Genomic DNA, 16,354 nt, shown 5'->3' on the forward strand with positions numbered 1-16,354 from the left:
CAAACACAGATATGGTTGAGATGAATTATTATTCAGTTGCGCAACAACAACAATAATGGATCACCTTGCTTCAACAGCAACCAATGGCGGAAATGCCCCGAAGAGTACAAGTTTCCATACAGCATACGTTTTGCAAATGAACGCACACTAATTTTCCCTCTAAATGCCATACGTGGATATGTTCCAGATGTCGAAAGGTCACTATCTCATGACCTCTTTCGGAGTAATTCATGCCCTGTCAGGATATGAATTACCCAACGAACAAGACAAACTACATTTTAATCTAATCAGGGCCTCTTTGCTCCTCAGCTGACCTTGGTCAATTTACTTAGCGTGAATGCATCTGGTAATAATTGCGGAAGAGACGATGGGCCTCTTTGCTCTGGAAACTTAACTCAATAACAGACCTAGTTATGGCCCAAGACCAGAGATGGGGTCGTTACTAAAAAAAAGTAATATATTACATATTACATATTACTTTAAAAAAAAGTAATATATTACACTACTTCGTTACTATCTACATAAAGTAATTCGTTACTTTACTCGTTACTTTACTCGTTACTTTACTCGCAGGGCCGGCCCGCCCCTCCCTACAGGCAGATCACGCAGACTGCTAAAGTTTCAAATGTTCTCTTTAGTTCAGTTTCCATTGTCGCATAAGACTGATCCAGATAGCTCCTGAATGTTTTCCTATCTGACCATGGCTGTCCTCTGTCTCCTGCTATCTGACCGTGGCTGTCCTCTGTCTCCTGCTATCTGTATATTTTGCGCAGTCTATCTCTGCTCACGCTGTTGCGTCAGCGTGTTCTCCTGCGTGTTGGCCATGTGTTGCATAGACATATAAAGAGTAGACGCCACATTGGCTGCTGGGGCGCAAGAAATACGGCCGCCATCTTGGACCGGTCATCCTACAGACATTCTACCCATAGACAGCAGAGGTTTCAAGATGCCAGAGCACTGTGCAGCATATTGCTGTGCAAATCGGCGGACGATTGCGAACAGGGGTCGGGGGATTACTTTTCACAAGTAAGATTCAACATTATAATTGGTTGTATTTTGTAAATAGAATATTATTGTACTGTATTGATGTCCGCCAGCGAAATCGTAGCCAGCAAACATTATGTTCATGGCCAACTGAGACTTTATAAATCGCTGCTGTAACAAGTGAATGTCCCCGTTGTGGGATGAATACAGTAAAATCTAATCTAATCTATCTAGGAAGAAGAAGGAAGAAAATAAGCTTGACCTCCTTCTTAAAATGTTTTTGTGTTGACTCTCAAATCTCCCGTTTTTATTTTGAAGGTTTCCTAAAGACAAAGATATGAGAACGAAGTGGGAAGTTGCTTTGAGGAGGGAAGGGTTCACTGCAAGCGAGTCATCCGTGATTTGCAGTGAGCATTTTAAGCAGGACGAGTTTGACAGGACAGGACAGATTGTCCGACTCAGAGATGGTGTTATTCCCTCCATCTTCAGCTTCCCGGTTCACCTCCAAACAGTAGGTGTATCATCATACGGTTACTGTGTGTGTGTGTGTGTGTGTGTGTGTGTGTGTGTGTGTGTGTGTTTCTGCTTTTAGCCAGAAAAGGGCAGGACTACGTCTACTTCCAGAAAAGCTGAAGAGAGCCTGTCTGTGGCCCCTCAGGACGACCCAGAAGCTTCAACCTCACACTCACAACCTCAGCCTAATGATGTGAGTATTTCTATTTTCAACATCATATCATAATGGTCCTAGACAAAGTAAAATCTCTCTTGTTTGCTGCCACTCATATTAAACACACTCACAAATAAACACATACACACACAATTGAAGACATGTTGAACATGCATTCCTGGCACACTCACACACGCGCGCACACACACACACACACACACACACACACACACACACACACACGCGCACACACACACACACACACACACACACACACACACACACACACACACACACACACACACACACACACACACACACACACACACACACACACACACACACACACACACACACGCATGATGCTGGCAGTGGCTTTGACAGGTGATGACTATAAGAAAGAATGTGGGCCATACTCTAGTTGTGTCAAAGTGATGTGTGTGAAGTGAAACATCACTCAAACCATGTTCATCCCTCTTTCTACTAGGATCATAGCTATGTCTTGCCTGCTTCTCCTACTGCTCTTAAGGCCAGACTCAATGAAGCTTTAGCAAGAGTGGAGAGTGGAGAGCGAGAGAGGAAGAATGCCATGGCTAGAGAAAAGAGGGCAGAGACCACAGTGAGGACTCTTTTGGGGGATTTGAGGGAAAAGAACCTCATTAATGAAGAACTCAAAGAGGCTTGATTTCTACTCAGGTAAGATGAAATTAGCACTTTGAAATTCATGTACATCTTACTCTTACACTCTTTATTAAACTCCTTTGTTATTATATGAAGTGGACTTATTAATTTTTTCTCATACAATTTCAGATCTTCAAATAGACTTGAAGGCAAAGCAGGGCCATGAGTACTCAAAGGACCACAGAGAATGTGCCCTCACACTCCATCTACATGGTCCAAAGGCATACAAATACCTCAGAGAGACTACAACAAAAAGGTAGTCTTAATGTTGTTCAATTTCATTTTTGGAAATTACGGTTGCAAGTACGTTAAATAGCTACTTCTCAATTTTTTTACAGGTGGCTGTGTTCGGTGGATGGCAAGCCTGGCCTGAACAAGATGATGCTGGATATGCTGGAGAGAAGATGCCAGGACGACCAGGCTAAATATGGATGTGTTTCACTCATGTTGGATGACATGGCCATCAGAAAACATGTGCAATATAATCCACATAACCAGTCAATGTCTGCTTTTGTAGACATGGGTGATGGAAACAATGAGACCGATGCTGCTACTGAGGCTCTTGTGTTCATGGTGGTTGGCCTACACGGACATTGGAAGGCTCCCATTGCATATTACCTGACGAAGTCTTTGTCACCTGAAACACAAAGGGTCCTAATCTAAATCTAAAATCTAATCTAATCTATCTAGGAAGGAGAAGGAAGAAAATAAGCTTGACCTCCTTCTTAAAATGTTTTTGTGTTGACTCTCAAATTTCCCGTTTTTATTTTGATGGTTTCCCAAAGACAAAGATATGAGAAAGAGGTTCTCAGTCATGCTTTGGAGGAGCAGCATGCACGGGGCATTCGGGTGTCATGAGCAACTTTGTGTAAATATGGTTTGGGCGGGGTGGTGTCATGTTCTTGTGTTTAACTTGAACATTTACATTTTTTATATAGATGTAGAAGTACATTTTCATTTTTTATGACATAGATATTCATTTTTACTGATATATAACTTCTGTCTATGTATAATGTATTATTGTTTCTTCATTTTTCAACTTATTAAAATAGCTGAGTATAGGCCTACACAATATGCTTCTCTATCATATATAGACCATTAGTGTTTTTTTATGTGTGTGTGTGTGTATATATTATATATCGTGTGTCTTTTGCAAAATACCTATCATACATAACATAGGCTATCAAATACCAGAATATTCTATTGCTGTTAAGCCTACTATGAATATTAAAATACGCCGAATCATGTGTCCGGTATCATGCCTACATATATGACGTTTGCAGAAACCCCCCCCCCGTGAAAATCAGTTTTGTATTCAGCGAGTTATGATTGATAAAATGCGCTGACACTTCATTGCGCCTGCCAGACAGATTACACTGAGTGGAGCGGGTGACCGGTCCAAGATGGCGGCCCCACGGCTCGTCAGCGCCAATAGGCAGCAGCGGTCGATGCGGCGTCTACTCTTTATATGTCTATGATGTGTTGCACTGGAGCCAGACTTCAGCCGAGCACGTACGAACTGCGCATGCGTGAGTGGCAATAACTCTCCTTACCAGCAGGCAGCGGTAGTGTGTATTCGTCATTCAAAACAAGCAACAACCGGAAAACAGAGAAGAAGAACTACGTGTGTGTGTGTGTGTGTGTGTGTGTGTGTGTGTGTGTGTGTGTGTGTGTGTGTGTGTGATATAAATAAACAACAGCTATGTGCGTTAGCTTCACCTAGCATGTGTTCTATTTCGTCCCTACTGACCGCCAGAGGCGGTGCTTTAGCACTGGATATGTCCATCGCGCGCATGCGCAGCTCGAGTACCAATAACAACAAAGTCACCTGTGACCCACGTGACACCGGCTATATCAGCCGGTATTGTCAGAGGATCTGTTCCTTTTCATCTTCTCGCTGCGCGAGGGTACCGTGGCTACGTTTTCGTAGCCTACAGCGTTCAGGCTTGAACGTTTGATCGGAGGGATTTCTCTGCAAACAGCTGGCCGCGTGAAGCTTCGCGACTGACAGTCGGAGCTACGGGTCGTTAGACGCGTCCTCCAGGAGCTGCGCCGGCTGTGCAGAGCCTCGACAGACAGGTTTGTGTCAGCTTGTTGCTAGTGATGGCTGTGTTTCCACACCCGCTCCCAGCCAAGTTGTCCTGATTACCGTCTTATTGTTTGTGGCTTAGACTTTCTGGTGACGACAGTGTTCCCGCTTCCTCTCCCATAAAGTTGCCCTTATGCTCTTTTGAAAGTTCTGCTTGTGGCGTTGTGCCCGAGCTATCATTAGCATTTGAGTCCCAGCTTTGGCTGCGTCCCTCATTCGATTTAGTATGGAAAGCCAAGAGTGTCATACTTTAAACCCGTTTTTGTTTAGATGCAGAAAGTAAGGTAAGTACTTTCTATTTTCTAGAAGCTATTATCTGGTCTTAACATTTGTGTTCTGACTTGGTCGCTTGTTTGTTAGCAGCAGCCGCTTACTAGCCGCTGCTAACACCTTGCTGTTGAGCTTAACTATTAACTCAGGGCAGTGCTCCCGCTCCCTGTAGCATAGGGTTTGATTGCAGTAGCGCTAGTTCGTTGTATTACTGCTCCTAGTACTAGACTCCTAGCACTAGGATGATATGCAGAGAACATCTTCACGGCGGGTGCTGTGTGCTCGGCATGTGCGGTTACTACTGTAACCAGACACGGTTCTATGCGGGCTGTTCTCTTTCTTAGAAGCTAATTATCTGGTCTTAACATTGTGTTCTGACTTGGTTGCTTGATTGTTAGCAGCAGCCGCTTGGCTAACACCTTGCATGTACGGTTAAGCTTCATTATTTAACTCAGCCGGTGAGGGCAGTGCTCTCGCTGCTGCTCCCGGTAAACGCATGGTATGGTTGCAGTAACGCTATATCGTGGTATTTACTGCTCCTAGTACTAGACTCCTAGCACTAGGACGATATGCAGAGAACAATCTTCACTGTGTGTGCCGTGTGCTCTGCATGTATGGCCATTAAGGAGGATTTCATCCTCCCAATATTATATTGTCTAGTGGGCTGACACTTTTAGGCACCGGCCACAGTTACTATTGTAACTAAGGTCCTAAGCCGTAAGTACTGGCCATAATTACTACTGTAACTACGGTTCCAAGCTGTGTAAGTACTGGCCATAGTTAATACTGTAACTACGGTTCCAAGCCGTGCACGTACTGGCCATAGGCAATACCGTAACTACGGCTCTATGCCGTGTAATGGCCATAGTTACTACTGTAACTACGGTTCTAAACCATGTAAGTTCTGGCCATAGTTACTACTGTAACTACGGTTCCAAGCCGTGCAAGTACTGGCCAGAGTTACTACTGTAACTACGGGTCTATGCTGTGTAAGTATCCAAGCCGTGCAAGTACTGGCCAGAGTTACGACTGTAACGACGGTGCTAAGCCGTGTAAGTACTGGCCATAGTTACTACTGTAACTACGGTTAGATGCCATGTGAGCCCTGGCCATGGTTACTGCTGTAACTACGGCTCTGTGCTATTCTATTCTTTAGAAGCTAGTTATCTGGTCTTAAACCCGTGTGTTATTTGACTTGATCTCGCTTGATCGTTAGCAGCAGCCGCTCGGCTAACGTCTTGCGTATACTGTTAGCTTCTTTATTTTACCCAGCTAGGTGAAGGCAGTGCTCTCGCTCCCGCTCCCTCTACCGGTAATGCGGATGTAGCTACATCCCTTTTTCTGTTCGGCGAGTAGTAGCACCGCTCTACTCTTCCCGTTCAGCAGGTAGCCGGTGAAGGCTGTGTTCCCGCTCCCGGTTACACTGCATCTGGCGTTCGACTCTAACTTAACCAGTGAAGGCAGTTCTCGCCCCCACTCCTGGTAGACGCCAAACGGCCTTGATTTTCCGTTAAGCAGGTAGCCGGTGAAGGCTGTGTTCCCGCACCCGCTCCCGGTTACACTGCATCTGGCATTCGTCTCTAACTCGACCAGTGAAGGCAGTGTTCTCGCCCCCGCTCCTGGTAGACGCGGAACTGCCTTGTTTTTCTGTTAAGCAGGTAGCTGGTGAAGGCTGTGTTCCCGCACCCGCTCCCGGTTACGCTGCATCTGGCATTCGTCTCCAACTCAACCAGTGAAGGCAGTGTTCTCGCCCCCGCTCCTGGTAGCCGCTAAACTGCCTGGTTTATTCTGTTAAGCAGGTAGCTGGTGAAGGCTGCGTTCCCGCACCCGCTCCCGGTTATGCTGCATCTGGCACTCGCCTCTAGCTCAGCCAGTGAAGGCAGTGTTTTCGCCCCCGCTCTTGGTAAACTGCCTTATTTAATAATCCAGCTAGGTGAAGGCAGTGATCCCGCTTCCTCTGCCGTAACGTGGGTGTAATTACATCCCTCTTTCTGTTCGGCGAGTAGCAGCAACGCTCTACTCTTTCCATTAAGCAGGTAGCTGGTGAAGGCGTGTTCCCGCACCCGCTCCCGGCTACGCTGCATCTGGCTACCTACAGAATGGTTCATTCATGTAGCGCCTGTAGGGTTTCTCTTGAGCCCGAGGACGGCCACGACCGCTGCCCCTCCTGCCTCGGCCGCTTCTGGCGGTCAGTGGGGACGAAATTCGAGCATCTGAGGGAGGTTCTCACGGTAAACGCCTGCATGAGCTGTAGCTGCATGCCTCGGGTGCTCAGAGTGGCTCGAATCACTGAGGTGGAACGTCTGGCAGCAGCCAACAGACACCTCTCCTTGTCACGTACTCCTCCAGATCAATTCGGCCGTTCCCGGCGACTTGAGGGAGCGATGGCTTTGTGTGCTCCCCCCAATAGAAGGACTAGAAATAGGCTGTCCTCTAAAGTGGATCGGCTAGCTGCCGATAGGGGCATGATGAAGTCGCCTCTTGGCCCTATCAGCCTGCTAACCCCCCCCCCCCCCCCTCCTTCGGTGGGCGCCCCTCCTTCGGCTGACGCACCTCCTCCGGTTGACGGAGAGTCCTCCGTCGCGTACCAGTCGAGCCAGGGGAGCTGTTTAGATCAGCTGCCCTCGGAGGCACTGGAGTGTGCCGCCCAAGCTAGGCAGACCAGGCAGCAGCACTCGGGTCCTCGCAGACCTGTGCCCACTCCCAGCAGGCCCAGGGGCCGCTCTAGCAGCCGCACTCAGCCGCTGGATTACAGGGGTGGTCTGCAGAGGTCTTAGCGGCCCACTCAACCGCCTCCCAATGACTTTCGTGCCCCATGTCGCCCGCCTTCCAGGCGGCCTCGTGCCCCAGAGCCTGACCGGAACCCCCCAAGAGGCTCCAGGGTCCGGGGGGCTGGGCTCTGAAATCCCGGGGGTGGTCGGCGGCTGCTTTCCCAGCAGCAGCTCAGTTTCTGGGCAGTCTGTACTTCCGTCCCTTGGGTGGTTTTCACCTTAACCCAGGGGTACGGACCGCAGCTCCGGCCCCTAGCCTTCGGCTGGGTCTAATTGACAGTCGTCAGCGATCCGGCAGGGGCCTTACCTCTGGGCCAAGAGTTGTCCGTCCTTTTGTCCAAGGACGCAATCAACCCAGTAAGACCCTCTGCTTAGCCAGGGGGTTCTACTCGGCATACTTTCTCGTGAGCAAGAAAGTCGGCGGATTTCGCCCGATCTTGGACCTCAGAGGAATCAACAGATTCCTGAAGGTGCTGCCATTCTATATGCTGACTACTGCATACGCACAGGTGGAGTGGTTCCCAACCGAGGGATGCCTACTTCCACGTGGGCCGGGCAAGAGGGTGCCTTATATTCAGTTCCTCCGGCCCTTGGGCAGACTGGCAGCTGCCTCGGCCGCTGGGCCCTTAGGCCCGCTGTCGTTGTGCCCCATGCAGATGTGGCTGAACAGCCTTCACTTGGACGCCAAGTGGCACAGGCACAGTGAAGTCAGGGTGTCGCAGCATTGCTCCACTCTCCGTCACGCTGGAGGGGCAGGGCCTATCTCTGGTAGGCGTGCCCATGGGCGCCATCCCATCCCGCCAGGAGACCATCACCATAGGTGCATGTCTCTCAGGGTGGGGTGCAGTGCGGCAGGGCAGGACCGTTCAGGGTCAGTGGTCTGCCCAGCAGAGTGCGCGCCAGGTCAACGTGCTAGAGCTTCGGGCCGTGCAGCTTGCACTCACGCACTTTCTACCCCAACTGGGGGGCAAGAATGTGCGTGTTCCTTGGGGACAGCATGTACATTGTTGCTTAGACAACAGTCCCTTCTAGATAGTGGACGTTCTCACTCCACTCTGAATTTATGTGGCTGCGATTCTGCCCGACATGTTCGGGTCGACGGCGCCACGGCGGGGTGCCACAGGTCGGTGTCCCTCTTTATGAGAGGGGCTTTACGGCAGCGTCCCCCTTGCACCCCGAGGGCTCCGGCTTGGGACCTGCCCTTGCTGCCGGATGCCCTATCACCTCCTCCCTTCGAGCCCCTGGCCCAGGTGGGGCTTAGGTGGCTGCCCACCAAGGCAGCATTTCTGCTTGCCATAGCCTCAGGGAAGTGAGTCGGGGAGTTGCATGTCCTCTCCATAAACAATACATGCCCGAGGTGGGACTCTCATGCGTTGCCCTTTGGGCAAATGTGGCATTCCCGCCGGGGTCCTTCCACAAACCCACTCCAATCAGCCTGCCCAGCTGGCACGCTTTGACATTCAGGAGTACGGCACATCGAAGTTGCTGTGCCCGGGGGGTGCCCAAAGGGCGTATATCAAGGCTACTGCCTGTATACGGCAGGAGGAGCAACTCTTGATTTTGCCCTGGTGGCACTAAAGGAGGTTATGCCCTCTAACCAGTGGCTTCCCCACTGGGTTGTCGATACCATCTCACAGGCTTACGGGGCCAGTGGCCGCCCCCTGCCACCAGGCTGAGATGCCACTCTACAAGGAGCATCTCAACATATTGGGCTGCCCTGAGAGGGGTGCCCCTGGAGACCATCTGCGCCGCGGCGTCGTGGGCGTCTTCTGGCACATTCTCCAGTTGTCATCAGGTCAATGTCGCCACTCCCCATTCTTTGGGCGTGGTCCTTTTGCCGAGCTCCGCTGCTTCCAGTGGTGAGCAAGGGCTTGGATTCTTCATGACATTGTTGGTATAGGTCATCCAGTGCTAAAGCACCGCCTCTGGCGGTCAGTAGGGATGAAATAGAACGATAGTTACGGCTGTAACTACGGTTCTATGAGTCCCGGATGACCGCCAGAGTTCCCTGTCACTCAGAATTCTTGTGTGCTCGCGAGAAGATTCTGGGAACAGATCCTCTGACAATACCGGCTGATATAGCCGGTGTCACGTGGGTCACAGGTGACTTTGTTGTTATTGGTACTCGAGCTGCGCATGCGCGCGATGGACATATCCAGTGCTAAAGCACCGCCTCTGGCGGTCATCCGGGACTCATAGAACCGTAGTTACAGCCGTAACTATCGTTCTTTGCAGGTGTTTGTTGAGGTTTGATTATGACTGATTTTAGAAAGTAACGAAGTAACGCGTGTCGGGGCAATGTTAGTAACTGTAGTGTGATTACTGGATTATAAAAGTAGGTACACTTTGTCGGTACACCCAACTCTGCCCAAGACTGATATATCAATAGCCTTACACAAACATTATCATTTTCCATGTCACTTAAGAGCTGAGAGCTACTGTAATGCTGTGATGTCCACAAGATAAGTATGTGCTGTGTATCATATCTGAATGTTTTATATTAGGGAGGCGTGTGGTGCAGTGCATTGTGCGTTGGTGTTCGGATCAAGGGGTTACAGGTTCAAACCCCACTGCAGTCAGCATGTCGTAGTGTCCCTGGGCAACACACTCTCACTCCCTAAGCGTCCAGGAGCGACGTTTGGTCAGTGTCCGTGGCGTCCAATTGTGACGCTCCTAGGCTCCTTCAGCGTCATAAAGGGACGCAAATAGCTTTCAACTGATTGCAATGTATTCCCATCTGCGTCTGGATTTGACGCTCATGGAAGCACGGCATTCGTTTGTGTTGGCTGCCCTTAAAGGCAATGTGAGCGCCCATTCCCATTGGATAACGGAGAATTGTACACCCGGAAGTAAGTATTCCTCTTACTGTCGATTGATTTTACAGTGATATCTGCACTACTCATCGACTAAAAAACACCAGATTATCCTTGTTAATTACACAACATTGATTGGTTTAAATTGTGTGCAATGCTTTTGTATTTTTCCCCTTCGATTCGGAGAAACAAATATTTTTTCTGAGTAAAGGATGGCAGAAGACACTACACTACCCAGAATCCCCAGCTATCGTTTGGACTACACCATGTGCTCTGTTTGACAAACCCCGTTTTTTTTCACCATTCATTCCAATGGCTGGCGTCTATGTCACGTGATCTTCAAATTTCTCCCTGCAGAAAAAGAAAACATGGCCGAACTTAGTTTTATTCTCGGTGGAAAATGCCTATTTTAAAGTTAGTTTGGCCATTAAAATGCGTTTTGATGTCATTTGATGTGAGAAATATTAGTTGTTATTTCAGATTATGTGTGCAGTGGATGTACATGATCTTTAGTTTGCTAGTTATTACGAAGATTACTTCAGGAAATCGCAACGTTTTCATTGTTACCAAGGTGGTTGCTAGGGACGCTGCTATCGATATTATTTCTGTTATGTTGTGTAACTGTGTAATGGTGTTATCTTTATTGCTACCCCCTTCCCCGTCAATGTATAGTGTTGGTCCACAGCGCAAACATATTAGTTTAACAAAATCTGCATCTAAAGATAGCCTACGTTATTTCCCCCTGTGCAATTCCAGTCTCACATCTCACAGCACATCGTCATTAACAAATACCGGAAACAGACCGAAAACATTAAAAAAAATAATAATACTTTATTCCGAGTGTACTTGCTTTTCTCTTTGAAAGTCATCACATAACGGCATTGTAATACACAGTTCGGCTGCATTACATATTACATATCTGCCGTAGTTCTGTATTTATAGAGCCCTGATGAGAAGACTTCTAGACAAACATGAGGAACTGAAAACGTGACGTGGATCATAAATATATCAGCCATTAAACAACATCTACATTTCTTTTCACACAATACGTCTCCTTGCAGTATCAACACTAATTCGGCTCACTTTTATATTTGATCCAATTGGTAGATAGGCTGTATTTACACCATAAAGGTGCACAGCTGATTTAACCTAGTGGTTAAAGCATGTTATTGAATTTAATTATTTTTATTATTAGATATTAATAGGATCCCTATAAAGTATATTCATTACTCGTTATTCTCTTCTAATAGTTAATTAAAGACTGTATATAATGACTATTTTGCACATCCCTTTCAAGATTTCAAGATTTGCTAAGGTTTATTGACATATCATATAGGCCTACACAACTGTGGTGTAGTTCTGCACTGAATGAAAAACTTGGGTTGCAGGTTCCTCAATAGTGCATTACAAGACATCTATCAATATGTGTGCATACCTCCAGCAATGTTAACTATGTTGAAGCACTTATTTTAACTGATATTATACATAATGTATTATACTCTTATAAGATGTATGTAGATATTTCATCTCCGGCCTTGTCAGGTATTGAAGAATCAATAAATAAAGAACACAGAATTGTTGAATATAAAACACAGAATTTGTGTGATTATACTAAATGATTTTCAAATAAACACAACTGCATATTTAACTGTTACACATGCTGATGTAACGCAAATGTTCCAACTTGGGATCAATAAAGTATATCTTATCTTAAGCTGATCGATGGCTACTGCCATATTTGCAAAATGTGCCTCTGAACTTTGACAAGTGCATGTTTCAGGCTTATCAATTAATGTAATGTTATCAATGAACAACAGGAGCGGTCACAAACATAAGACCAGCTGTTAAATAAAGCTCTTCTGACCTTCGCTGGCATGTGGGTATATATATTAATACTGCCCATTATGGGCACAAGCAATTTTCACCCATTTATTATTATTTTTTTTTAAATGTGAGTGTTTCCTATCCCCTAAACCTCCAGGGATGTACACAGTTTAATACTGGCAACTTCTTATTATGGGAAATACGAAAACGTCTTTTAAAACTACAACTCCCAGTAGAGACGTGCCATAGAGAACATGTTGCGAAACAGAATAGCCAGCATGTGTAGTTCTGGGGACGGGGTGGGGGAGGGGGGACGCGGTGGACCCGTTCAAATCCAGTTTTGGACAGTCTGCCGTGGTTCCATCCCATTTCAAGTGCTGTTCGAGAATCGGCTTAACCCTCGGAGCACACTCTCCAATCAAAGAGCTTGAGGACTATCACGGGGTTTGTCAAACAGAGCACATGGTGTAGTCCAAACCATAGCTGGGGATTCTGGGTAGTGTAGTGTCTTCTGCCATCCTTTACTCAGAAAAAATATTTGTTTCTCCGAATCGAAGGGGAAAAATAAAAAAGCATTGCACACAATTTAAACCAATCAATGTTGTGTAATTAACAAGGATAATCTGGTGTTTTTTAGTCGATGAGTAGTGCAGGTATCACTGTAAAATCAATCGACAGTAAGAGGAGTACTTACTTCCGGGTGTACAATTCTCCGTTATCCAATGGGAATGGACGCTCACATTGTCTTTAAGGGCAGCCGACTCAAACGAATGCCGTGCTTCCATGAGCGTCAAATCCCGACGCAGATGGGAATACATTGCAATCAGTTGAAAGCTATTTGCGTCCCTTTATGACGCTGAAGGAGCCTAGGAGCGTCACAATTGGACGCCACGGACACTGACCAAACGTCACTCCTGGACGCTTAGGGAGTGAGAGTGTATTGCCCTGGGCAAGACACTTCACACCAAATTGCTCCTGTGGGGATTGTCCACAGCATTGAGTATGTAAGTCGCTTTGGATAAAAACGTCTAACAAGTAACATGTAATGTAATATTAAAAAAAATGAAAATACACAGAGCTCTCTTGACATTAAAGCCCTGCAGCTTTTTCTCTATTGACACAACCATTGAAATCCCAGTTGCACTGGCACCAACAGTTTGAATTGTTCACCTTCCTTACTGGGAGCCAGAGACGTCATTTACGGAGAGATTAAGGAGCATTTAAAACAGAATGAAACGACTTTGAGCCACATTATCTTTATTACTGGAGCCACACGGGCCCTGAGCTCACATCAGCCTCTGTCACACCCATCATTCAAATGCTGTTATTTCCTCCCATGCGACACACACACACACACACACACACACACACACACACACACACACACACACACACACACACACACACACACACACACACACACACACACACACACACACACACACACACACACACACACACACAGCCCTCCATATGCACCCAGCTCTTCAGCGGATCTCTCTCTCTCTCTCTCTCTCGCTCTCATAATCTCACTGAAATCACACTGGTGTTAGATATTACTTCCTTGTTTCACCAAGCAAAGGTATTTTACTCTGTGCCTATCAGGTGAGAAACTAAAGGAGTGATTCTAAATATGACAGAGCTGGTGTTCTGGATGCCAGTATATTGCAAAGTCTCAATCAGTGGGACACAGGACAAATGATAAATATGCTGTGCAGTCCCTCACAAAGCAGGACTGCTGGTCAGCCTAACCAGAGGTACTGCTAGATTTGCAATACGTCATTTTCAACGTATCACCCTCCATGCAAAAAGTAATGTCTTCCTTGGGGCCTGTCTTCCTTGGGGCCTGTCTTCCTTGGGGCCTGTCTTCCTTGGGGCCTGTCTCCAGCGGTCATGCATGGCGCTGCATTAATCCTGGAAGTATCCCGATGTGCATAGATGTACGAGGGCCCAATCTCTTTATTTTGTTTTCACTGATCCTAATAAGGGGCTTTCGTAGTGAACATCAAAAGGCCAGCTGGCGGAGCTGCATCTTGGGTTGAGCTCCTCAAGGTAGATGCAAGCAGACCCCCCCCCCCTATGTCAAACTTAGCACTGTCAGCATTATCACACACACTGCAGTTAAAAAAAAAAGACATCTATCAATATGTGTGCATACCTCCAGCAATGTTAACTATGTTGAAGCACTTATTTTAACTGATATTATACATAATGTATTATACTCTTATAAGATGTATGTAGATATTTCATCTCCGGCCTTGTCAGGTATTGAAGAATCAATAAATAAAGAACACAGAATTGTTGAATATAAAACACAGAATTTGTGTGATTATACTACATTATTTTCAAATAAACACCACTGCATATTTAACTGTTAAACATGCTGATGTAACGCAAATGTTCCAACTTGGGATCAATAAAGTATATCTTATCTTAAGCTGATCGATGGCTACTGCCATATTTGCAAAATGTGCCTCTGAACTTTGACAAGTGCATGTTTCAGGCTTATCAATTAATGTAATGTTATCAATGAACAACAGGAGGGGTCACAAACATAAGACCAGCTGTTAAATAAAGCTCTTCTGACCTTAGCTGGCATGTGGGTATATATATTAATACTGCCCATTATGGGCACAAGCAATTTTCACCCATTTATTATTATTTTTTTTTAAATGTGAGTCTTTCCTATCCCCTAAACCTCCAGGGATGTACACAGTTTAATACTGGCAACTTCTTATTATGGGAAATACGAAAACGTCTTTTAAAACTACAACTCCCAGTAGAGACGTGCCATAGAGAACATGTTGCGAAACAGAATAGCCAGCATGTGTAGTTCTGGGGAGGGGGTGGGGGAGGGGGGACGCGGTGGACCCGTTCAAATCCAGTTTTGGACAGTCTGCCGTGGTTCCATCCCATTTCAAGTGCTGTTCGAGAATCGGCTTAACCCTCGGAGCACACTCTCCAATCAAAGAGCTTGAGGACTATCACGGGGTTTGTCAAACAGAGCACATGGTGTAGTCCAAACCATAGCTGGGGATTCTGGGTAGTGTAGTGTCTTCTGCCATCCTTTACTCAGAAAAAATATTTGTTTCTCCGAATCGAAGGGGAAAAATAAAAAAGCATTGCACACAATTTAAACCAATCAATGTTGTGTAATTAACAAGGATAATCTGGTGTTTTTTAGTCGATGAGTAGTGCAGGTATCACTGTAAAATCAATCGACAGTAAGAGGAGTACTTACTTCCGGGTGTACAATTCTCCGTTATCCAATGGGAATGGACGCTCACATTGTCTTTAAGGGCAGCCGACTCAAACGAATGCCGTGCTTCCATGAGCGTCAAATCCCGACGCAGATGGGAATACATTGCAATCAGTTGAAAGCTATTTGCGTCCCTTTATGACGCTGAAGGAGCCTAGGAGCGTCACAATTGGACGCCACGGACACTGACCAAACGTCACTCCTGGACGCTTAGGGAGTGAGAGTGTATTGCCCTGGGCAAGACACTTCACACCAAATTGCTCCTGTGGGGATTGTCCACAGCATTGAGTATGTAAGTCGCTTTGGATAAAAACGTCTAACAAGTAACATGTAATGTAATATTAAAAAAAATGAAAATACACAGAGCTCTCTTGACATTAAAGCCCTGCAGCTTTTTCTCTATTGACACAACCATTGAAATCCCAGTTGCACTGGCACCAACAGTTTGAATTGTTCACCTTCCTTACTGGGAGCCAGAGACGTCATTTACAGAGAGATTAAGGAGCATTTAAAACAGAATGAAACGACTTTGAGCCACATTATCTTTATTACTGGAGCCACACGGGCCCTGAGCTCACATCAGCCTCTGTCACACCCATCATTCAAATGCTGTTATTTCCTCCCATGCGACACACACACACACACATACACACACACACACACACACACACACACACACACACACACACACACACACACACACACACACACACACACACACACACACACACACACACACACACACACACACACACACACACACACACACACACACACACACACACACACACACACAGCCCTCCATATGCACCCAGCTCTTCAGCGGATCTCTCTCTCTCTCTCTCGCTCTCATAATCTCACTGAAATCACACTGGTGTTAGATATTACTTCCTTGTTTCACCAAGCAAAAGTATTTTACTCTGTGCCTATCAGGTGAGAAACTAAAGGAGTGATTCTAAATATGACAGAGCTGGTGTTCTGGATGCCAGTATATTG

The 16,354-nt window shown here is 46.4% G+C and overlaps 1 long non-coding RNA gene across 1 annotated transcript; it reads left to right on the forward strand.

Annotated features, from left to right (window-relative positions):
• Positions 1-1,580: 1,580 nt before the first annotated feature.
• LOC139434049 (uncharacterized) lies at positions 1,581-3,777 on the forward strand. The gene is made up of 4 exons (XR_011643446.1): positions 1,581-1,690; positions 2,139-2,347; positions 2,462-2,588; positions 2,671-3,777. It is a non-coding gene; the product is annotated as an uncharacterized lncRNA (long non-coding RNA).
• The last annotated feature ends 12,577 nt before the right edge of the window (positions 3,778-16,354 follow it).

Source organism: Pseudochaenichthys georgianus, chromosome 6 (genome assembly GCF_902827115.2).
Source record: "Pseudochaenichthys georgianus chromosome 6, fPseGeo1.2, whole genome shotgun sequence".
NCBI classification, from domain to species: Eukaryota; Metazoa; Chordata; class Actinopteri; order Perciformes; family Channichthyidae; genus Pseudochaenichthys; species Pseudochaenichthys georgianus.